This window comes from Bubalus bubalis, chromosome 5, assembly GCF_019923935.1.
Source record: "Bubalus bubalis isolate 160015118507 breed Murrah chromosome 5, NDDB_SH_1, whole genome shotgun sequence".
Taxonomy (NCBI): Eukaryota; Metazoa; Chordata; class Mammalia; order Artiodactyla; family Bovidae; genus Bubalus; species Bubalus bubalis.
The window spans coordinates 58,795,450-58,820,268 of record NC_059161.1 but is presented as its reverse complement, the minus strand read 5'-3'; the positions used below and the strand labels follow the sequence as shown (position 1 = coordinate 58,820,268).

The 24,819-nt window shown below is 36.4% G+C and overlaps 1 long non-coding RNA gene across 1 annotated transcript in view; it reads right to left on the bottom strand.

The window, feature by feature from the left end:
• LOC112585116 overlaps positions 1–24,819 on the bottom strand; it is a 199,616-nt gene that overhangs the window by 33,413 nt on the left and 141,384 nt on the right. Inside the window, exon 4 of the long non-coding RNA XR_003109513.3 lies at positions 21,969–22,033. This is a non-coding gene — a long non-coding RNA (uncharacterized LOC112585116). The remainder of the gene's footprint in view (positions 1–21,968; positions 22,034–24,819) is intronic.

Genomic DNA, 24,819 nt, shown 5'->3' with positions numbered 1-24,819 from the left:
ATTGCTGGGAGCTCTCCTGCTGTCAGAGAACTTGCATTTACTGAGCACCTGCCAATTTTCAGGTATTACACTAGACTCTTTACACAGTGACCTTGCAAAAGTGATTTTTTTTTTCTATTTACAGCTGGGAAAATCAGTGCAGACGAGTCAGGATTTTAAAACAGATATATGACTTTTTTCTATGATGTCATAATTCCTAGCCTTACCAAGAACACCAAACTTGAAAAGTTATGAAAGAAAGAATAGACCCTATTTAAGTACTTTATTTAATAAGTCAAAATCAATTCCACTATTCTGAAGAAACTAAAGGGTAAATGGATAGTGTTTCATAAAATGTATCAAATTCCCCACTGCCACCCCTCCCCACCCAAGCTCAGGGTGAGCCTCTATTTCATTCTTCAATATACGAATCTGATCTGTTTCTATTAGTGCCAAATTGAAGTCTTAATTGTCTTACTTTAAAGGCTAAACTAGACTAATTGAACTCTACTGATTGCCCATATAAAAGCAGCTAAAAGATTTGAAAAACATTTGGAACTTTTAAAGAAATGAAGTATTTTAAACTCCAATTCTATGCTTTTAATTAGGTCACATGGAAAACTATACAGACACAGAAAAAATCAGTTTCTTACTGTTTCTTCACAAACTAGAATTTACATCTCTTTCATCCCTGGTTGGCTGACAAATTCATTTTCTTGGGTTGGCCAAAAAGTTCATTCTGGTTTTACAAAACCTGAATGAACTTTTAAACCAACCTAATATAACTTGGCCACATGATTTGTACCTCTAACTCTTGTTTTCTGAAATATTACAATTTGACTCACAGCTCTATATCAATACAAGCACAAGCAAAATGAGCAGTAAGGCATGTAATTATAGTTTCAGTTTACACATGAAACTGCTTATTTGTAGTTAATAGATTATGATATCCTACAAGTGATTTAGGGCAGGATTGCCAAGGTCACAACCTAATCAAACCTTGTTGGTTTCACATTTTGAAGTAAACATTAGTTCTTGGGCTTATATATAGGTGTTGTTCTCTTCTACTATTGGCAGAATAGAACTTTCTGTTTCTAAGAAAATCAGTAATAAAAATCTTCTTGGACATTTAAATTGTTTTGCAAAACATCTTGATGAGTTAAGTATAAATGAAAAAGAAACATAAGGCTTACATTTCCCTTAAACACACCAGGGATTATAAATAAAGGGAGAATGTTCATGGAAACAAGTTTGGGAATATGCTCAAACTTTGAAAAATAGTTCGGGACATTGGATGAGCCCAAGTGCAGCTGGGTCTTTGCTCATCCATGGCTCTTTTTTTAAAAGGTAATGAATTATAAATAAAAACATATATTAATAATTCACATAAGGGATGATAGCAATGGAAGAGAAAAATCCCTCTGCATTAGTCATCCAGCTGGAAAAGTTCTCCAAGACAGACTTGAAAAAATAAAACATGAGAAGACTGCAAAGTTTTCTCTCTCACATAACATAGTTGCTTTTCCTACAAAACAACAGAATTACAAAATCCAGATGATCAAAATGTTGAGGATTAACGGAGCATCAGGTATGACTGTCAAATGGAATTGGTTCCTATCCTCAAGTGGTTCTAGCTGAGCACTGGATCTTTTCCCATTGAAATATGTGAGAGATCACACACACACACACACACACACACATTGTACTAGATTTTACAACCTTTAGGGAACATGCAATTAGAAAATCTCCAAATATACCTGTGTCAATAAAAGAGCAATGAAGAGAACTGATGTTTGGACCTTATCCCAAATATTCTCCTACTTTTGTCAATGCAAAATTCATACTTTGAGGTAACTAGAGACTAGGTACATCACAGTGAAAGCTCTGGTCATAAGATCACATTGGTATTTCTTAAATCAAGGTTTCAGGTCTGTGGATTGCACAGCTTTAGAGTAACCTGCACTTTGGGGAGATCCTGAAGGGAATGTAATGAATTAGCACTACCAGATAACATATGCAAAGGCAAGTTCAAGTTTTCTTCCATAAATAAAGCATAGCCTTACTAACTGACACAATAATTTATTCACTCTTGCGTTCACTAATTTAATACATAATGATTGTACAAATACTACTAGTACTATTGGTGTGTATGTGAGCTCAGTTGTGAACCGATGGACTGTAGCCCACCAGGCTCCTGTTAAAACACAGTTTCCTGCAAGTTAGGAGTGTTTTCTGTTATTTGTAATGAGCCCCACTCTACCACACTAGAGTTTACAACCGAAGAGGTAATGCAGCAGTGGGCTCTTAGTTTCTACGGAGGGGCTGGTTGCCTAGAAATGATACCAAGCATCTGATTGAATGGCATCATCGACTCAAAGGACAGAAGTTTGAGCAAACTCAGAGAGACAGTGAAGGACAGGGAAGCCTGGCATGCTGCAGTCCATGGAGTTGCAAAGAGCCAGACATGACTGAGTGACTGAACAACAATCTGATTGGAAAGCCAAAACTTTCAGCCTCACTCTCTGATCTCTGGTGAGGGGAAAGGGGCTAGAGACTGCATTTAATCATGTGGCTGGTGATTTAATCAAGCAAGTAATGAATGTCCATATAAAACTCTGAAAACAAAGAGGTTCTTGGAGTTTCTGGGGTGTAGGCACATCAGTGTGCTGGGAGGGTGGCGTGCTTGGAGAGGGCAGGGAGGTTCTGTACACAGCTCCATCTTCCATTTGACTGTATTCTTTACAATGTAATTATAACTGTATGTATAGTGCTTTCAGTGAATTCTGTGACTGGTTCTAGAAAAACATCAAACCTAAAGATGGGTCATGAGATCCTCTGAATTTGAAGAAAAGACAGTTGGTCAGAATTATACGTAGACTGAGGACCTGGGACTTGTACCTGGCATTTCAAATGGGGACAGTATCATGAGACTAAGCTCCTTAGCCTGTGGGTTCTAACTCCAGTTGGTTATATATAATATATTATTATGCTAGAATCGAACTAATTTGTTGGACACCAAATTGGTGTCATAAAATTGCTGTTGGAATATACCCCAAGAACCTCCAGTTTAGGTGAGGAGAGAGACACATTGCTAGATGAAGTGAATTTTTTGTTTTGAAAATGTGCCAAAACTGTCCTCAGTTGAGGAAGAAATTTTAAATAATCTCAATTATGAGAGATGAACAAGGAGGAGTACAGAAGCATAAGCCCCAGAAGGTTTCACAGGGAAATTCCATCTAAACTTTAAAGAATAGAAAAATCTCCATTCTATTTAAAACTAATGCAGAGGATAGAGAAAAATGAAATAAAGACTTCTAAATTTATTTTATAAAATTAGTAAAGAGATTCCCTGGTGGCTCAGTGGTAGAGGCCTGCATGCCAGTGCAAGAGACATGGGTTCAGTCCCTGGTCTGAGAAGATCCCACATGCCGTGGAGCAACTAAGCCCAGGCACTACAACTCCTGAGCCAGTGCCCTCGAGCCCAGGAGCCACAACTGCTGAAGCCCACCTCCCCTAGGGTCTGTGCTCTGCGACAAGAGAAGCCACCACAACGAGAAACCCACGCATCACAGCTAGAGAGTAGTGCCTGCTCGCTACAACTAGAGAAAGGCCTGTACAGCAACCAAGACCCAGAACAGCCAAAAATAAATAAATCATAATACAGAATTTTTAAAAATTAATAGGGCATTGATTTTAACAATTAATAGGGCATTGATTCTAAAAATATGTCAAAGATTGCACTGAAAAAGAAAACTACAAACCAATCTCATGTGTGTGACTATCCATGTAAAAATCTTAAAATATTAGCAAACTGTAACAAGCAGCACATCAAAAATAACACAGCACATTCAAGAAGTGATCACTTCAGGAAAGCAGGGATGATCTGAAATAAGGAAATCCATTAATGTAATATGGTATATTCCTAGATATAAAGATCATATCTTAAATGGAGAAGAGGTATTTGACAAAATTCCATACTCCTTCATATTAAAAAACATTCACTGTGTATATGTACCACAGCTTTCTTATTCATTCATCTGCTGATGGACATCTAGGTTGCTTCCATGTCCTGGCTATTATAAACAGTGCTGCGATGAACATTGGGGTACACGTGTCTCTTTCAATTCTGGTTTCCTCAGTGTGTATGTCATTAAAAAGAATACTCAGCCATTAAAAAGAATACATTTGAATCAGTTCTAATGAGGTGGATGAAACTGGAGCCTATTATACAGAGTGAAGTAAGCCAGAAAGAAAAACACCAATACAGTATACTAACGCATATATATGGAATTTAGAAAGATGGTAACAATAACCCTGTATATGAGACAGCAAAAGAGACATTGATGTATAGAACAGTCTTTTGGACTCTGTGGGAAAGGGAGAGGGTGGGATGATTTGGGAGAATGGCATTGAAATATGTATAATATCATATATGAAACAAGTCGCCAGTCCAGGTTCGATGTATGATACTGGATGCTTGGGGCTGGTGCACTGGGAAGACCCAGAGGGATGGTATGGGGAGGGAGGAGGGAGGAGGGTTCAGGATGGGGAAATACATGTATGCCTGTGGTGGGTCATTTCGATATATGGCAGAATCAATACAATATTGTAAAGTTTAAAAATAAAATAAAAATTTAAAAAAATGAGTATGAAAGTGAAAAAAAAATTCAAATATTCCTATATATCAATGCAAAATGTATAATGATTATTCTTCCCATTGCTCTGCCAGATCCACAGGAGGATCTTTCTCAGAACCTCAATATACCCCACAACCATGAGGAATTTGACAATCTCAAAATTACTATTTCAGGGTTCCTACCAGTTAATAACTCCAGTGGCTTCTGATCCAAACAAGCAGAGCTCAATTGTAACTCTTCAGGTTCCCCTGTCTCTCCAGATTTCAGGGTGATTATTTGCCCAGGAACCTCAGTTTTCTCACAGGTCTAAAAAACGCCATTGATCTTCAGTTTGTGCAGATTTTCTTGCTGTAAGAATGGGAGTGATGACTTCTGAACTCTTTATATGTTAGAACTGAAAACCAGAAGTCAGATTCAATTTTTATACGATGGGCTTCCCTGTTGGCTCAGATGGTAAAGAATCTGCCTGCAATGTGGGAGACTCGTGTTTGATCCCTGGCTTGGGAAGATCCCTTGGAGTACACACGAATAAATTCAAAATGAAACAGAGACTTGTGTATAAAAATAAAACCAAGATTTTAAAAACAAGTGACAGGTAAATTCCTTTATAACTTTGGAGTAGGAATAAATTTTCCTAATGATGAATGAAAATCTAGAAACAATAAGGATAAAGTATATACATTTAATTATAATTTTATATGCAGAATAACATAAAAATGATAAAATGAGCAAAATATTTAAAACTATATCATAGTCAGAGGGTTCATATTCATAACATATAAGAAACTTCTGAAAATAGAAAAGGAAAAATTCTCACTGCCCTGTGGAATAAATTAGCTAGAAAAGCAGACTGTTCAGAGAAGGAAAAAAGAAATTAAAATGGCTCTTAATAATAGGAAAAAGTGACTTTCTAATATGAAAAGATAAAGATGACTTCATAATAAGACTTCATTCATAATAAGAGAATGCATATTAAAACTACCTTGTGCTACCATTTCTTATCAGATTGGTAACAAAATATAAAAGTATGACAACATACTCTGTGAGGCTGTCAGAAAACAGGAACTTTCATACACTGCTGGGATAAATGTTAAATGATACATTCCCAGTGGAAGGCAATATGGCATATCTAGCAAAATTATGAATATATTTATCAGTTAATTCATAAGTCCATGTTTTATGATCTTCCTTATATACAGTGGCAAAACTATAATATATGTATGAATAAAGATATTTATTGTAGGATGTTTTATAGTAAAAATAGAATGAAAACAATTCAAATATTCTTCTATATGGGGCAGATTAGAATAAACTATGGTACACAATGGAGTACAGCCTTAAATATGGATGTGATATCTCTACATATCATTATTGAATTATTTCAAAGAAGTATTGTCGAATGAAAAAAAAGGAAGGTGGAAAAATGCATGTATTGTGTCCTCTTTGTTAGAAATGGAGAAATTGAAAACAAATTTATATGGTAAGATAATGATTACAAGAGGAAGGAAATGTAGTGGAGAGTATGGGGATAGATATATTTCTTTTAATATAATTTTTTGTTGTAGAATGGGAAACACTAGAGATCGCACAATTGCACTCATCTCACACGCTACTAAAGACATGCTCCAAAATTCTCCAAGCCAGGCTTCAGCAATATATGAACCTTGAACTTCCAGATGTTCAAGCTGGTTTTAGAAAAGGCAAGGAACCAGAGATCAAATTGCCAACATCATCTGGATCACCGAAAAAGCAAGAGACTTCCAGAAAAACATCTCTTTCTGCTTTATTGATTATGCCAAAGCCTTTGACTGTGTGGATCGCAATAAACTGGACAATTCTGAAAGAGATGGGAATACCAGACCACCTGACCTGTCTCTTGAGAAACCTGTATGCAGGTCAGGAAGCAACAGTTAGAACTGGACAGGGAACAACAGACTGGTTCCAAATAGGAAAAGGATTATGTCAAGGCTATATATTGTCACTCTGCTTATTTAACTTAAATGCAGAGTACATCATGAGAAACGCTGGGCTGGAGGAAGCACAAGCTGGAATCAAGACTGCAGGCAGAAATATCAATAACCTCAGATATGCAGATGACACCACCCTTCTGGCAGAAAGTGAAGAGGAACTAAAAAGCCTCTTGATGAAAATGAAAGAGGACAGTGAAAAAGTTGGCTTAAAGTTCAACATTCAGAAAACTAGGATCATAGCATCCAGTCCCATCACTTCATGGGAAATAGATGGGGAAACAGTGGAAATGGTGGCTGACTTTATTTTGGGGGACTCCAAAATCACTGCAGATGGTGATTGCAGCCATGAAATTAAAAAACACTTACTCCTTGGAAGGAAAGTTATAACCAACCTAGACAGCATGTTAAAAAGCAGAGACATTACTTTGCCAACAAAAGTCTGTCTAGTCAAGGCTATGGTTTTTCCAGTGGTCATGTATGGATGTGAGAGTTGGACTGTAAAGAAAGCTGAGCACAGAAGAATTGATGGTTTTGAACTGTGGTGTTGGAGAAGACTCTTGAGAGTCCCTTGGACTGCAAGGAGATCCAACCAGTCCATCTTAAAGGAGATCTGTTCTGGGTATTCATTGCAAGAACTGATGTTGAAGCTGAAACTTCAATACGTCGGCCATGTGATGTGAAGTGCTGACTCATTTGAAAAGACCCTGACACTGGGAAAGATTGAGGGCAGGAGGAGAAGGGGATGACAGAGGATGAGATGGTTGGATGGCATCACCAACTCAATGGACATGAGTTTGGGTGGACTCTGGGAGTTAGTGATGGACAGGGAGGCCTGGCATGCTGTGGTTCATGGGGTCGCAAAGAGTCGGACATGACTGAGTGACTGAAGTGAACTGAACTGATGTTAGGTTTAATTTTGGATTCAGGTAAACATTTTATATAATTATGAAACATTTAATTAAGAAGAAAGATCCAAGCATCACTATGGGTGGTTACTTGGCCCTGCTATTTTTTGTTGTTGTTGTTTTCCCAGCTATGCACCCTGCTCTTCTGGCCTGAGTCCTGAGTTAGGCAAGGCTATCTTGTGTCAGTCCTTTAGAGAGCCCCTAGACTGGTGAAAATGGACCTACACCATCATTTTCAAATAAGGTCAGCAGTGCTCCCTCCAAAACCAGGGACTAGGGTCCCACTCTGGCAATACCAGCTGCCACGCCAGGAGAGCGATGCAGCCAAAAGCCAGTAATAATGACACAAAGCTTTCTACCATTTTCAGATTCCTTCTGCCTTTATTCAGCATTCACTGGGTGCTTATAAACCTCTGACTGTTTTCCAGAAGTCTAACTAAGTTGCTTTGACAGCTTCTGCTTGTTTTTTGATCTGTCTGTGGGGGGATGAGAACATGGACCAGCATACTCTGCCATATTACTGAAATCACTCTAAAACTGTATTTGTATAGAGATTTCTTTTCAGCAGATTGTGAGCTACTGGAAGGCAGGAACTTGGTTGTTTGGGGTTTTTTTGCTTTGTTTTGTTTTTTGTATTTTGCCTCAGCGGGCTGTAATCTTGCTAAATGTGTTTACTGGTTCTTGTATTTCTTAATTAAAATCCTAATTAAGTTACTTAGGATTGTCTATATACACAGGCATACTGTCTACAAGTAAAAAAGATTTTGAATTCTTTACTTCCAATTTTTTATGCTTTTAAAAGTATTTTTCTTGTCTTAGTGCACTAAGACCTCCAATACATGCTGAATGCTGCTGCTAAGTCACTTCAGTCGTGTCCAACTCTGTGTGACCCCATAGATGGCAGCCCACCAGGCTCCCCCATCCCTGGGATTCTCCAGGTGAGAACACTGGAGCGGGATGCCATTTCCTTCTCCAATGCATGAAAGCGAGAAGTGAAAGGGAAGTCCTTCAGTCATGTCCGACTCTTCGCGACCCGATGGACTGCAGCCCACCAGGCTCCTCCATCCATGGGATTTTCCAGGCAAGAGTACTGGAGTGGGGTGCTGTCGCCTTCTCCACATGCTGAATAGATGACCCTAAAAAGTAAGCTGCATTTTCCTCAATTTCTTAAAACTAGGCCAGTTTTTGTATAGATGCCCTTTTTTCATAGATTGAGGAAACTCCTTTCTATTCTTAGTTTGATAAGAGTAGTTTTATCTTGACAATGTTTAATAAGAAACAAATATTTTTGCTGCATTTATTGAAAGGATATAGTTTCTCATTTATTTCATTGGCGTGGTGAAATACATACTCAGTTCAGTTCAGTTGCTCTCGTGTCCGACTCTTTGTGACTCCATGAATTGCAGCACATCAGGCCTCCCTGTCCATCACCAACTCCTGGAGTTCACTCAAACTCATGTCCATCGAGTCGGTGATGTCATCCAGCCATCTCATCCTCTGTCGTCCCCTTTTCCTCCTGCCCCCAATCCCTCCCAGCATCAGTGTCTTTTCCAATGAGTCAACTCTTCGCATGAGGTGGCCAAAGTATTGGAGTTTCAGCTTTAGCATCAGTCCTTCCAAAGAACACCCAGGACTCATCTCCTTCAGAATGGACTGGTTGGATCTCCTTGCAGTCCAAGGGACTCTCAAGAGTCTTATCCAACACCACAGTTCAAAAGCATCAATTCTTCGATGCTCAGCTTTCTTCACAGTCCAACTCTCACATCCATACATGACCACTGGAAAAACCATAGCCTTGACTAGATGAATCTTTGTTGGCAAAGTAATGTCTCTGCTTTTCAATATGCTATCTAGGTTGGTCATAACTTTCCTTCCAAGGGGTAAGCGTCTTTTAATTTTATGGCTGCAATCACTGTCTGCAGTGATTTTGGAGCCCCCAAAAATAAAGTCTGACACTGTTTCCACTATTTCCCCATCTATTTCCCATGAAGTGATGGGACCGGATGCCATGATCTGAGTTTTCTGAATGTTGAGCTTTAAGCCAACTTTTTCACTCTCCTCTTTCATTTTCATCAAGAGGCTTTTGAGTTCCTCTTCACTTTCTGCCATAAGGGTGGTGTCATCTGCATATCTGAGGTTATTGATATTTCTCCCGGCAATCTTGATTTCAGCTTGTGCTTCTTCCAGCCCAGCGTTTCTCATGATGTACTCTGCATAGAAGTTAAATAAGCAGGGTGACAATATACAGCCCTGACATACTCCTTCTCCTATTTGGAACCAGTCTGTTGCTCCATGTTCAGTTCTAACTGTTGCTTCCTGACCTGCATATAGGTTCCTCAAAAGGCAGGTCAGATGGTCTTGTATGCCCATCTCTTTCAGAATTTTCCTCAGTTTATTGTGGTCCACAGTCAAAGGCTTTGGCATAGTCATTAAAGCAGAAATAGATGTTTTTCTGGAACTCTCTTGCTTTTTTCGATGATCCAGCAGATGTTGGCAATTTGATCTCTGGTTCCTCTGCCTTTTCTAAAACCAGCTTGAACATCTGGAAGTTCATGGTTCACGTATTGCTGAAGGCTGGCTTGGAGAATTTTGAATCAATATGCCTCTTTTATTTGGGGATCACAGTTATGCTGGCCTCAAGAGTTGGGACGTGTTCTTTATTTTCAGAAATAGTTTGTTATGGGTTGAAGTGTTAGTTGCTCAGTTGTGCCTAATTCTTTGAGACCCCATGGACTTCAGCCAGCCAGGTTCCTCTGTCCATGGGTCCTCCCAGGCAAAAACACTGGAGTGGGTAGCCATCAATTCTCCAGGGGATCTTCCTCAGCAAGAGACAGAACCTAGGTCTCCTGCACTGCAGGCAGATTCTTTACCATCTGAGCCACCAGGGAAGCCAAAATACATGTTGAAGTCATAATCCCTAATACCTGTGACCATGACCTTTTGGAAATTGGCCATTTGCAGATATTTGGAAATTGGCCATTTGCAGATATAATTAAGCTACATCTACTGTGGACATTAGGGTGAGCCTTAATTTAATATGACTGATGTATTTTTTTAAGAAAACGAAAAGAGACACAGGTAGTGACACATAGGGAGAATGCCATGTACAACAGAGGTAGAATGGAGTGATGCTTCTACTGGCCGAGGAACGCCCAGGGTTACTGGCAACACCAGAGGCTGAGAGAAAGGCATAAACAGATTTCCCCAAGAGTCTGCAGGAACACAGTCCTGCTGATACTTTAATTTCAGACATTTAGCCTCCAGAGCTGTGGAAGAATAAATTTTTGTTGTTTTTAACCATTGTGTGGTAATATTTGTTCCCAATAGCACTAGGAAACTAACGGAGGTTTTATTTAAACTGACATTATTTTTTTCCTTAATTATGTAAAACAATTCACTGGTAAAATAATCTGGGCCTGAACTTTTCTCTGTAGGAAAGTTTTAAACTACAAATTTAAATTTTAAAACAGATACACAGGTATTCTTCTATTCATTAACCAGTGAGTTTTAGTACTATGTCTATTTTTCTAGGTTGCTGAATTTATTGGTCTAAAATTATTTATAATGTTTCATTATTCTTTTAATATTTGTAGGCTCTGTGGTGTGTTTCCTTCATTATTAGTAGTAGTAATATGTGTTTTCTATTTATATTTCCTTGATCAGAGTTTCTAAAGGTTTACTAAATTTATTTTTGCAAAGAACATATTTTTGGCTTTCTTTCTCAACTGTTTATTTTCTATTTTACTGATACCTTTTCTTATCTTTCTATTTCCTTCTTTCAACTTACTCTGAGTTTAATCTGCTCCTCCTTTTCTAGCATAAGTTGGAAGTTTATCTCATTGATTTTGAAGCCTTTTTTCTTTTCAAACAAACATACTTACACCTATAAATTTCCTTCTAATTATTGTTTTTGTGATATTTTGCAAATGTAGGCAAAATATCATTCAGTTCAAAATATTCTTTCAACATCCTTAACTCACTGTTTAGTGGTCAAGGTAAAACTTTGAGCGAATTCACTTGTAGATCATTGGCTCCCTCACCTTTATGAATTCCTCTTCACAGAGATCTTCTTCCTCAGTTCTCATATATTCTGGAAGCTCCGAATTCCAATCTCTGACTGGTTAGCCAGCAAGAATGTCACTTTCTTGTTGGTCTCTATCCGTCATATATAGCACAGGCTAGGAGTGTGCTCATTGAGAAAGTGGTCAAACGTGGATCTCATCCTGAATGACTTCTTTCCTTCGTGTTTCTGCTTTCTTTAGTCATTCTTCCATTCCCTCCAAAGAATTATTTTTTATTTATTTCATTTTGTTTAGTCCAGAGTCTAAGATTTTTGTTATGAAGACTGGTTTGATATAATCTCTTATACCAGAAACTGGAGATTCTTTTCTGATCTTATTTTTATAGTGCCTTCTATAATGTTTGGTACATATAAGGTGTTAATAAATGAACAAGTAAATGAAGAGAGCAATACATACAAATTTTCAGAGGAATTTGTACATGAAATAGGATACAAGTTTTCTATATTTAAGCATTTATTTTTATGTTGAAGTACGAAATGTATACTTTTTCTTAGAATATAGAATGGGTCATCTTCCCTTTGTCATAGACATTACCCTCTCAGGTTAAATAGTATGGCACCAACTCAAATTATTTTGGTTGCTTTTGTTTTGGTTTAGATACTTCTGTTCTTTGAAAACCAAAGAAAATGGCTAGATGTTTATTATGCATTTGAAGAGTATGACAATTTCAAGTGGAATTAATTTGAGCTTTAAATTGTACTGTTTATCATTAATCTACAAATTGATGTAAAGTGATAAAAGTCAGTCTGCTTCATTAAGACAATGATAGTCATATAGAATATATTCATGTAAAGTTTTAAGTCATTTTTGGCTGCAATTCATATCACCTAAAAGAAAGGTTAATGTTCTACTATGTTTAAATAATTCCAGAGAGACAACTTTTTGAACAAATTGAAAACTATACAGCCATAACCAAAAACAACATTAAAATTTTCTGATTGTAATCGTGGCCTATATAAAACATATCAATCTTTGCTTTTCCAGTTTAAGTAGAACATGAATGACTCATATGTTTAATCCAGGACTTACTATTGCTTCTTTTATGTAGTAAATATGAAAGATTGCTGCCATGGAGTGTTGTTAATAATAGTAAACACAGATTAAGCGCTTAACTATATTTTATTTGAAACATAATATATTTAACTCTTGAGGATTGTATTGACTTACTACAAGAGTTATATTAAATGGAAAAAATAAATATTAATATAACTTATACGTTACTATATCCATTTGACAGCTATTTTTGGCTTTGACCACTTTTGAGCATATGCAAACACTCATTGAACCATGTTATATTGAGAACTTGGGGAGAGAAACTGATGAACCCATTTATACAAACTCTGCTATAGTTTCTTGTTTTAAAATGTTTCTCAAAATATAATGGACTGTGGTGAAAGATATAATTTCTTTCAAAAAGGATTTCATCAGTTTGTAAAATATAGGATGTCAGCAGCAATCTCAATTTCTAAATGATGTATCATTTAATTTACATTTCAATTATCTCTTTGTGGAATAGTTACAACCTATAAATAATTGTTAGAAGAGGGAATGCTTCTTATTTCTTTAAATAAAAAGAAAAATTTGTTCCTTTTACTGCAGCTACAGAAATATTTATTAGTATTGGAAGTTAATTGTTCTGATGTATATTTTCTTTTTATTTCTGTTCACTCACTCACTGATAGTTTAGTCAACCCAAAATACTTGCTGTTTATCTTTTCCATTTTGAAAATTTCTTCCTCTTGCTTGGTGAGAGGAAGAGAGAAAGATGGAAAATTAAGTGCCTGGAAATAACTGGTAAAGAGAGTACTATGTTAGGGAACTTCTTTGGGACATTGAAAACTTTCTAATATAGAGTTGACCTGCAATCTTTGATTTGTATAAGAGAGAATGGAATGGATGTTTCTGATGTCTGAATGGAAAAAAAAAAAAACAAAAAAACAAATTATAATTGATAAGCTGGTGGTACTAAAACAAACATGAAATAAAAACTGGAAGGCTTTTCAAAATGCTAATAAATCCTTCTTGTATACATCTGCAATTCTATTTGGATTATCCATTAATTTTTATTTTCCCCATTTTTTTTTGTTTTGATTTTTTTGGCTTCTGATTCCGTTTTTCTTTTTAGCTTCTTTCATGCAAGGATATATCTGTCAACACATTTGTTGAACATGACAGAAAGGAAAACAGACTTTGGTGACCACAGGACAAGAAATTCAGATTTTGCAAAAATAGCTTAGAAGAATATCTGAACGAATGGACTACAGCCTTCAACAACCAACTAAGACAGCAAACCCTAGGGAGAGGGGAGAATCTGATTACAGTTACCACAGTATAACATTTAAATGTCCAGATTCAAACAACAACCAAACATTGACAAAGCATACAAATAAACAGAAAGTATACTGCATTCAAATGAACAAAATAAATGAATAGAAACCATCCCTGAGGACACCAAGATATCAAAGTAACTAGCCAAGTAGTTTAATTGTTATAAACATGCTCATCGGGCTAATGGAAGTCATGAGGAAAGAACTAACAGAAGTAAGGAAAATGATGTTTGACAAAAGAGTGAATATAAGAAAGTACAGAAAAGTGTAGAAAGGAGCTAGACACAAATTCTGGAGTTAAGATATATAATACTTGAAATAAAAAAACCAAATTCACTAGAGGAATTTAAAATAAGATTTGAACTGGCAGAAGGAAGAATCAGCAAACTTGAGTAAAAAGCAATTGAAATTATTGAGTAGGTACAGTAGAAAAAATATGAATAAAAGTGAATTCAGCCTAAGAGATTTGTAGGATACTGTCAAGCAAGCCATCATACATTTTATGAGTCTCAGAAGAAGAAGAAAAAGAAAATTGTAGAAAGAATGCTTGAATAAATAATTGCTAAAAATTTCTAAAACCTGATAAAAGACATAATTCTATAAATATAAGAAAGCAAATGAACTCCAAGTTGAATGAAAAGAAAGATGCCCCCTCTGAGACACATTATAATCAAACTCTTAAAAGCTAGAGAATCTTGGAAGAAAGAAGAGAGAAGTGACTCATCATTTATGAGGGGCTTTCAATAAAATTAACACTCATTTTCTCATCAGGAACCACAGAGGTACAAAGGCAGCAGGATGTCATATTTAAAGTGCTGAGAGGGAAAAAAAAAATTTTCAACCAAGATTGTAACAAAATTGTCCTTCAAAAAATGACAGCGATTAATCCCTTGTCACTGCATCATTTCCAAATTTTTTTTTTCTCATTCTGTAGGTTGTCTTTTCATTTTGCTTGTAGTTTCCTTTGCTATGCAAAAGCTTTTAAGTTTAATTAGGTCGCATTTGCTCATTTCTGGTTTTATTTTCATTACTCTAAGAGACAGATCCAGAAAGATAGTACTATAATTTATGTCATGGTATTCTGCCTATGTTTTCCTCTAGGGATTTTATAGTAGCAGTCTTATATTTAAGTATTTAATTCATTTTGAGTTTATTTTTGTGTAAGGTATTAGAGACTGTCCTAATTTATTTTACATGTAGCTGTCCAGTTTTCCCAGCACCTCTTATTGAACAGACTGTCTTTAATCTCCAAAATATACAACAATCTCATACAGCTCAATATTAAAAAAAAATCAAAACATGGGCAAAAGATCTAAATAGACATTTCTTCAAAACAGACATACAGATGGCCAAAAGGCACATGAAAAAATGTTTAACATTGCTAATTATTAGAGAAATATAAATCAAAACTATAATTAGTATCACCTCACACCAGTCAGAATGGCCATTATAAAAAAAATTACAAATAATAAATGTTGGAGTAGGTGTGGAGAATAAAGAGCCCTCCTACACTGTTGGGAAGGAGGGTGCAGCCACTAGGAAAAACAGTATGGAATGTTCTAAAAAAAGAACTAAAAATAGGCAACCATATGATCCTGCAATCTCACTCCCGGGCATATATCCAGAGAAAACAATAATTCAAAAAGATGCATGAACCCCAATGTTCATAGTAGCACTATTTACAATAGCCAAGACATGGAAGCAAACTAAATGTCAAAAAACAGTTGAATGGCTAAAGAAGATGTGGTATGTATGTTGTTGTTGTTCAGTCGCCGAATCGTGTCTAACTCTTTGCGACCCCATGGACTGCAGCAGCCAGGCCTCCCTGTCCCTCACCAACTTCCGGAGTTTGCCCAAGTTCATGTTTATTTCATCAGTGACGCCGCCCAGCCATTTCATCCTCTGATGCCCTCTTTTCCTTTGCTCTCAGTCTTTCCCAGCACCAGGGATTTTTCCAATGAGTCATCTCTTCATATCAGATGACCAAAATACTGGAGCTTCAGCTTCAGCATCAGTCCTTCCAGTGAATAGTCAGGGTTGATCTCCCTTAAGATAGACTGGTTTGATTTCCTTGCTGTCCAAGGGACTTTCAGGAGTCTTCTCCAGCACCACAGTTGGAAAGCATCAATTCTTTGGCGTTCTGCCTTCTTTATAGTCCAGCTTTCACAGCCATACGTGACCATTGATATGCAGATGAGACCACTCTAATGGCAGAAAGCGAAGAGGAACTAAAGAGCCTCTTGATGAGGGTGAAGGAGGAGAGTGAAAGAGCTGACTTAAGACTAAATATTAAAAAAAAAAAGAACAACTCAAGATCATGGCATCCGGCCCCATTACTGCATGGCAAATAGAAGGGGAAAAGGTATAAGCAGTGACAGATTTCCTCTTCTTGAGCTCCAAAATCACTGTGGATGGTGACTGCACCCATGAAATCAGATGGCAATTGCTTCTTGGCAGGAAAGTGGTAACAAACCTAGACAGAGTGTAGAAAAGCAGAGACATTACTCTGCGGACAAAAGTCTGCATAGTCAAGATTACGGTCTTCCAGGTAGTATGTATACAATGGGATGTTACTCACCCATTAGAAAGAATGAAATAACACCATTTGCAGCCACATGGAACCTGGAGATTATCATACTAAGTGAAGCAAGCCAGACAGAAAAAGAGAAATATCATATGATACTGCTTATATGTGGAATCTTAAAAAATTAGACAAATGAAATTATATACAAAACAGAAACTGACCCACAGAAACAGAAAACAAATTTATGGTTATCAAAGTGGAAAGGAGGGGAAAGGTGGTGGAAATTAGGAGTTTGGAATTAACAAATATATACTACTATACATAAAATATATAACCAACAAAGACCTACTGTATAGCATAGGGAACTACACCCAATATTTTGGAGTAATCTATAACAGAAAAGAATCTGAAAGCAGTATATACATACACACACAGACACACACACATATAACTAAATCACTATGTTATATACCTGAAACTAAGACAATACTATAGGTTAACTATATTTCAATTTAAAAATGATAGTGAAGTTAACAAATTTCTAAATAAACAAAGGCTGAGTCAGTTTGTTATTACTAGACTTCTCATAAAAGAAATTATTCCGCCATTAAAAAGAATACATTTGAATCAGTTCTAATGAGGTGGATGAAACTGGAGCCTATTATACAGAGTGAAGTAAGCCAGAAAGAAAAACACCAATACAGTATACTAACACATATATATGGAATTTAGAAAGATGGTAACAATAACCCTGTATACAAGACAGCAAAAGAGACACTGATGTATAGAACAGTCTTTTGGACTCTGTGGGAGAGGGAGAGGGTGGCATGATTTGGGAGAATGGCATTGAAATATGTATAATATCATATATGAAACGAGTCGCCAGTCCAGGTTCGATGTACGATACTGGATGCTTGGGGCTGGTGCACTGGGACGACCCAGAGGGATGGTATGGGGAGGGAGGAGGGAGGAGGGTTCAGGATGGGGAACACATGTATACCTGTGGCAGATTCATTTTGATATATGGCAAAACCAATACAATATTGTAAAGTTAAAAAAAAAAAAAAAAGAAATCCTACAAAGAATCTTTTCAGTTCAAATAAAAGCACCAGACAGTATGAAGACATATGAAGAAATAAATATCCCCAGTAAAGTTAAAAAAAAAATGGGTAAATATAGTAGCTAGTATTGTTGTACTTCTGGTTTATAATTTCACTTTCTGTTTCCTATATAATTTAAAAGATGCACACAGAATAAATAATTATAAATTTATGTTTTGGGGAACATGTATATAAAGGTGTAATTTATGAAAACAACAAAAAAGGAGGACCACAGGTTTTCTAAGCTATTGAAGTTAAATTGATATAAATTTGAATTAGATTGTTATAATTTTAGAATTTTAAATGTAATCTCATGGAAAACAGAAAGAAAAAAATGTAGCAAATACACAAAAGAAAACAGAAGTGAATCAAAACATTTCATTACAACAAAAAACAAACACAAAAGGAATCAATAATGGAGGAAATAAGAAACAAACAAAAAAATACCAAGCATATATAGAAAATAGCAAAATGGAAGAAATAAGTTCATCCTTAATCAGTAAATACTTTAAATGTAAATGAATTAAAATATCCAATCAAAAGACAGAGACTGGCAGAATGAATAAAACAAAAATAAACATGATCCAATTGTCTTATGTCTATAAGAGACTTGCTATAGATCCAAGACAACAAATAGGTTGAAAATGAAAGGATAAAAATGCATTTTATGCAATATCACCCAAAGAGGGCTGAGTAACTATATTAATGTGCTAATGTGGTTAGTTGATCAGTTGTGTCCAACTCTTTGTGACCTCGTGGACTGTATCTCTCAAGACTCTTCTGTCCATAGGATTCTCCAAGCAAGAATACTGGGGTGGGTAGCCATTTTCTTCTCCAAGGGATCTTCCCAACCCAAGGATTGAACCTGGGTCTCCTGCACTGGAGGCAGATTCTTTACCATCTGAGCCAAGAGGGAAGCCCCCAACTATATTAATACTTCCACGCATTTCTCTTACTCAACCTGACTATATCTGCAATGTTTGTTCAAATGGAATAAGACCTATTAAGTGAACACCCCCAGAATTTTCTACTGTCTCTGTCTTTATTTACTTTCTTTTCCTCATTGATCTTCGCCCACCAAATATAACATTTCATGAATGGAACTTTCTTTTTCTGCCTTTCAAGACCTAATTCAAAGCTCAGTTCTATTGAAATGTTCCTGCAAATTCCAGGAAAATACCTCTCAATGCTCTCTTCTAATACTGGCTTATACTTTGACTATAGTACTGACTGAATTCTATCCAGGTTCTAAATTTGAATGTTTAACATGTTCTGGTTTTCACTTTTTAAATTTATTTTTGGCCCATGGTTCACAGCTTGCAGGATCTTGGTTGTCCAATCAGATACTGAACCTGAGCACTGAGTCTTAACCACTGGACCACCAAGGAATTCCCTGTTCTGCCTTTTTATTTTGGATCTTCCACTTAACTGTGCAAGCTTAGGCGAGTAGGTGAATATACTTATATTTCAATGTCTTTATTTATAAAAGAGTATCTAATTCAGAGCATTGACGTGGGGGTACTACATGCCTACTCTAGAGTCTTCTTCTATATTAAGTTAGCTCTGCCAAAAAATGTCTTATACAGATGATTGCATGCCAGTAGGTAGATCTAGAAGAATTTGGAACTGTCATTGCTTTAGATTCAAATTATGATGCCTACAGAGAGAAAGTTTGGGCACCTACCAATGTAGGAATAGCTACTCTAACCACAGTCGAGTTTTTCACTTGAGCCTAGAGCCCTGACGTGAGTTCTAGTCTGTGGTCCAAAACTCTTACTGCTGTAAAGGGATACAAAAGGCTAGGATGTTTTCTGGTCACAAAGATTTGAGAGGTCAGATATCTTTCTGGCCAACTTTAATAGGATTAGTGCTCCCACTTCTTAATTTTAAATTGAGTAGGAAGGCATAGAGATTTCCTACACAAAGATTTCCTATAAACTCCTTTTGCTGTTGTTCAGTCACTCAGTCATGTCTGACTCTGCAACCACATGGAATGCAACATGCCAGACTTCCCTTTCATCATTTCCCAGAGCTTGTTCAAACTTAGTGATGCCATCCAACCATCTTGTCCTCTGTCATCTTGTTCTCCTCCTGCCTTCAATCTTTCCCAGCATCAGGGTCTTTTCTAATGAGTCAGTTCTTCACATCAGGTGGCTGAAGTATTGGAGCTTCAGCTTCAATGTCAGTCCTTCTAATGAATATTCAGGATTGATTTCCTTTAAGATTGACCAGTTTGATCTCCTTGCAGTCCAAGGGACTCTCAAGAGTCTTCTCCAACACCACAGTTCAAAAGCATCAATTCTTTGCCATTCAGCCTTCTTTACGGTCCAACTATCACAATCCATACATGACTACTGGAAAAACCATAGCTTAGACTAGACGGACCTTCGTTGGCAAAATGATGCTGCTGGTTTTTAATATGCTGTCTAGGTTTGTCATAGCCTTTCTTCCAAGAACAAGCCTCTTTTAATTTCATGGCTGCAGTCACCATCTGCAGTGATTTTGGAGCCCAAGAAAATCAAGTCTGACATGTTTCCACTGTTTCCCCATCTATTTGCCATGAAGTGATGGGATTGGATGCCATGATCTTCTTTTTTTGAATGTTGAGTTTTAAGCCAGCTTTTTCACTCTCCTCTTTCACTTTTCATCAAGAGGCTCTTCAGTTCCTCTTCACTTTCTCCCATAAGTGTGGTGTCATCTGCATATTTGAGGTTGTTGATATTTCTTCCAGCAATCTTGATTCCAGCTTGTGCTTCCTCCAGCCCGGCATTTCATATGATGTACTCTGCATATAAGTTAAATAAGCAGAGTGACAATATACAGCCTTGATGCACTCCTTCCCAATTTGGAAGCAGTCTGCTGTTCCATGTCCAGTTTTAACTGTTGCTTCTTGATCTACAACAGTTAAAGACACACAAGGCACACAATTTGAATATAATATGCCTGTGTGTGTGTGTGCGCTTCATTGTTCAGTTGTATATGACTGTCTGTAACTCTATGGACTGCAGCCAGCCAGGCTCCTTCTGTCCATGAGGTTCTCCAGGCAGGAATACTGTAGTGGTTTCCCATGCCCTCCTCCAGGGAATCCTCCCAAACCAGGGATCGAAGTCAGCTCTCCCACATTACAGGCAACTTCTTTGCCGTTTGAGCCACCAGGGAAGCATAATATGCCTAGGCATTGTATTTTTGGCGTTCATTCTGCTTGGTGTTCTCTGAGCTTCCCATATCTTCAGTTTGATCTGTGACACTAATTTGGGGATATTCTCAGTTATTATTACTCCAAGTATTTTTTTCCCTCTATTTTGCTATTGATAGTCCCTCTATGTGTATGATACATGTTTTGGAGCTGTTCCAAATTTCTTAGATATTATGTTCCACTTTTTCTCTTTGTTTTTCAGTTTTGGAAGTTTCCATTGACATATGTTCAGAGATTCCACATTTGTGTCTTGTCTACTAAGGGGATCATTGAAAGTATTCTTATTCTGCCTGATGTTTTGTATCTGCAGCACTTCTTTTTCATTCTTTCTTAAAATTTCTATTTTATATTACTTATCCTTGCATGTTGTTTATTTTTTCTATTAGAGCCCTTTTAGCATATTAATCATAGTTATTTTATATTTCTGGTCTAATACTGCCAACTGATACTGCCATATCTAAGTCTATTTCTGGTATTTGCTCTCTCTATAATTAGGTCTCAGTTTTAGTAAGCCTATGCCCCTGGATTGTGAACTTCACCCTTCCTTAGGTGGGACAGAATGCCTGGAATAGGTTGGAACTGAGTATTTCTCATCTCCACATATGGAAGGCTAAAGGGAACTGGAGTTGAATATTTTGCTTACCTAAGGTTGGTTAGGCTCCGGAAAAAAAAAAAAAAAAAAAAATCCAGTATGTTAGACTCTGGTAAAATAATTTCTCTTGAACTCAGGCCTTGTGAAGAAGAACTAAACGCTCTGGAGCAATTCCAAATAACAACTTTTCCCTTCCCCTGCTGTTGTCTACAGTGATTTGTTTATTATAGTTTAGATTTTCCAGCAGTGATTCGTGGAAGAATTTTTGTTTCAGTCAGTCAGGATTCTCTGTGTTCTCCTGTCTGTCTCTCCAAGTTTTAGGACAGCAGTTTGCCCTGTGACCCCACTCCTCTAAGTGATCTAAGAAGAACTGATGACTTTTAAGTTTGCTTACTTTTTCATTGTTGTTAGGGTGAAATGGTGACTTCCAAGCTCCTTACATGTCAGACTGGAAATCAGAAGTAGTAATCCTTCATATAAGATGTTTCCCAGCACAGAGAAATTCTTTATTTGGTATATATTTTCTAAATTAATCTTCTTTCTATGCTCCCTGCCTTTTTCTTATTTTAAAAAATACAATACTAACATATATTCATATTTGAATTTTTGCTCTCTTCAAAATTATTTTACTTATGGAACTTTAGCCTCATTCCCACCTTAATGCTCAGGATGTGATATGCTCAAATTCATGTCTTCACAATTGTTCTCTGACAGGTGAGTCCTAAGAGAGAGGAAGTAGAGAGAAAGTACTCTGATTAGCTGAAAATATGGTACCTCAAAAAAAAAAAAAAATGCTGCCCAGTTTTCTGTTTAGTGTAGACTTTAGGCCCTCTGTCAAAAAATTATGCAAAATAAAGAACAAAATACAGAATATCATTCAAGAGCCTCATAAGAACATACATGAAGATTATTTATTAGAAGAAAGAAGAAACTCTTTTTTTTAAAATGGTTTTAAAATAACGGTAATCTTATTGACCATTATTAATAGAATTCAAGAAAAAAAAAATACCTTGAAAGAGGAGAAGAAATTCCATCAGGAGAAAATAAGATGCCAGCAGGAAGATTTTTAGAGAGGGAAAATTGTCCCCTTTAATGCTTGGCAACTAAAACTGTTCCTAGCAGAAGTGCATGAAAGAAGTATTCTGCCAAGCAAACATTTCTCTCAGATCCTAGAAGTAAATTGATGCTCAGTCCAGGTGTTTGAGGTTGAGGAATTTTCATATTTTTCTCTGCCTGCATAAGTATTTTAATGGGAATTTGGGGGAGGCAGAGTTAGGGACTTCTAGCTAGTTGCCTGTATCCATAAACTTTCTCTTTTAGTCCTAAACAGTATTTTCAGGCAGAAACAAATGTTTTTATCCAGTGAAGAACATGGATAAGGATCCAGAAGTTTCAGGGTCAGTGGTATTTGGGCTCTAGCTTCCTCCTTCGCACCGTTACCGTCTACCGAGGACAGACTGAGGTACTGAATCTGTTAGGCCAGATTCTAACAACTTGGATAATTAAGAATTATTAAGTTATTTATTTATTTAAGTTCATTAATACATTAAGGTTTAAGATGTATTTTTCTCTCTAGATTAGTGGGAAAGGTTCTGAGGAGAAGGAGTTTTGGGCCAAGTACATTGGGTCTTAGATCCTGTATCTGGAAACTATAACAGCAGTGCCCTTGCCAGGCCTATTGTCAAGGGTACTGTGAACACCACTGATACACAAATAACTGGGGGAAAAAAGTGAAACACAAAGTATCTTTCTCTGGAATCTTGAATATGATGCTAAAATCAAATTATAAGAAGATACTCAGCCTATGAATTCTAAATTCCAAATTATGCAGTCTGGTAAACACACCAAAAATACATGGGATGTCAGGAAACATTTTTCTTCTCATAAATCTAAGTAATACAAATATTCAAAATCTGATCACTGAATGAAAAAATGCATGCTGAGTAAACTCTGTATTCTCATCAATAAAAAAATAAATAAATAAATCCAAAGGAAGTAAACAAACAACATATTTTTCTCTAGTATGGATTGTATTTTCCCATTGCTTAAATAATAAGTGACCATTTCTGGATCCGTTTTTGTGACTTTTTTTTTTTTTGACAGTAGAATTATAATTTTAATTTTTCTCTCGATATACTTTCCAAAAATTTTTTTTATTTTATTTTTTAACTTTACAATATTTATTGGTTTTGCCATATATCAAAATGAATCCACCACAGGTATACATGTGTTCCCCATCCTGAACCCTCCTCCCTCCTCTCTCCCCATACCATCCCTCTGGTCGTCCCAGTGCACCAGCCCCAAGCATCCAGTATCGTGCATCGAACCTAGACTGGCGACTCATTTCATATATGATACTATACATGTTTCAATGCTATTTAATGTGACTTTAATTATTACAAGACACACTGTGAGAAAAGAAGTGTAACACAAGGATTATCAAACCAAAGCAGATAGCTTGAAAACCTACCTCTTGTGTAATTGCCTTGGATGGAAAACAAATGTCAATATCAGTAAAAATGATATATGAAATCTATAAATAAAGTGTATAATTCTCACATCTTCATTTCACAACTCATTTCTCTGATTTGGGTAACACTATTTTGGTCTCTTTCCATTTTGAATTTCTTATACTTATGTCCATGCTTTGACTCTAAACAAATATTTTTAAAGATATAAGTAAATTCAATTTTTCTTGTTGCCCTCAAAGAAATTAAGTGGTAACAATTCACAACACACATTCTCAAAAATCATTCCTTTATTAATTTTTCTGACGTTTTCAGAAAACAGACTTTGCTATTAGAAATATTACCTATTATCAAAGTGGAACTCTGTTTCAAGCATTTATTTCCACAACCACTTATTTTCCCATTGTTTATTTAATAATCAAGCTAAACCTTCAGGCAAGGAGATACCAATTACTTCTAATTTAAGATTTTAAGGCTATAAGATGAGATCTTCTCAAGGTAACATAACACTTCACTGACAAAATACAACTCAGTTTTGAGTGTACATCAGTGCCTTGTTCATATGTAATCATTATATCTAAACTTAGGATGAGTTCGACATTCAACCATATAACTATAGTCCCCATCTTTTCTTTTTTTTCTGATATTCTCCTTTAGAATTTGGTCAGAACATATAGACTATATCCCACAGTTTTCTCTTGAATGGGATTCTTCAATGGAAAGACATTTATCTTGGTTTCATTTTTAAAGTAAGACATTAAAATCTTTCATGTGGCAGAGTATGTTTAAGTCTTAACTGATTTTTCCTATGCACCAGGATTTTCTTTTATAACCTAAGTTTTTAATTTTATGTAAGTTTTTAATTTTATTTTTGCTTTGTTCCTATTTGGATGTGTTTGTGTGTTTTCTTTTAACCCTAATAGGGAAAAGAAAAAGAGGTATGAGGCTAAAATGCATGTTTATGAAGCCTTAGTTTATAAGAATGTAGAGAAGGGGATTATTCACAGGGAGATCATAGGCACCCATCTTTTGTAAAGAG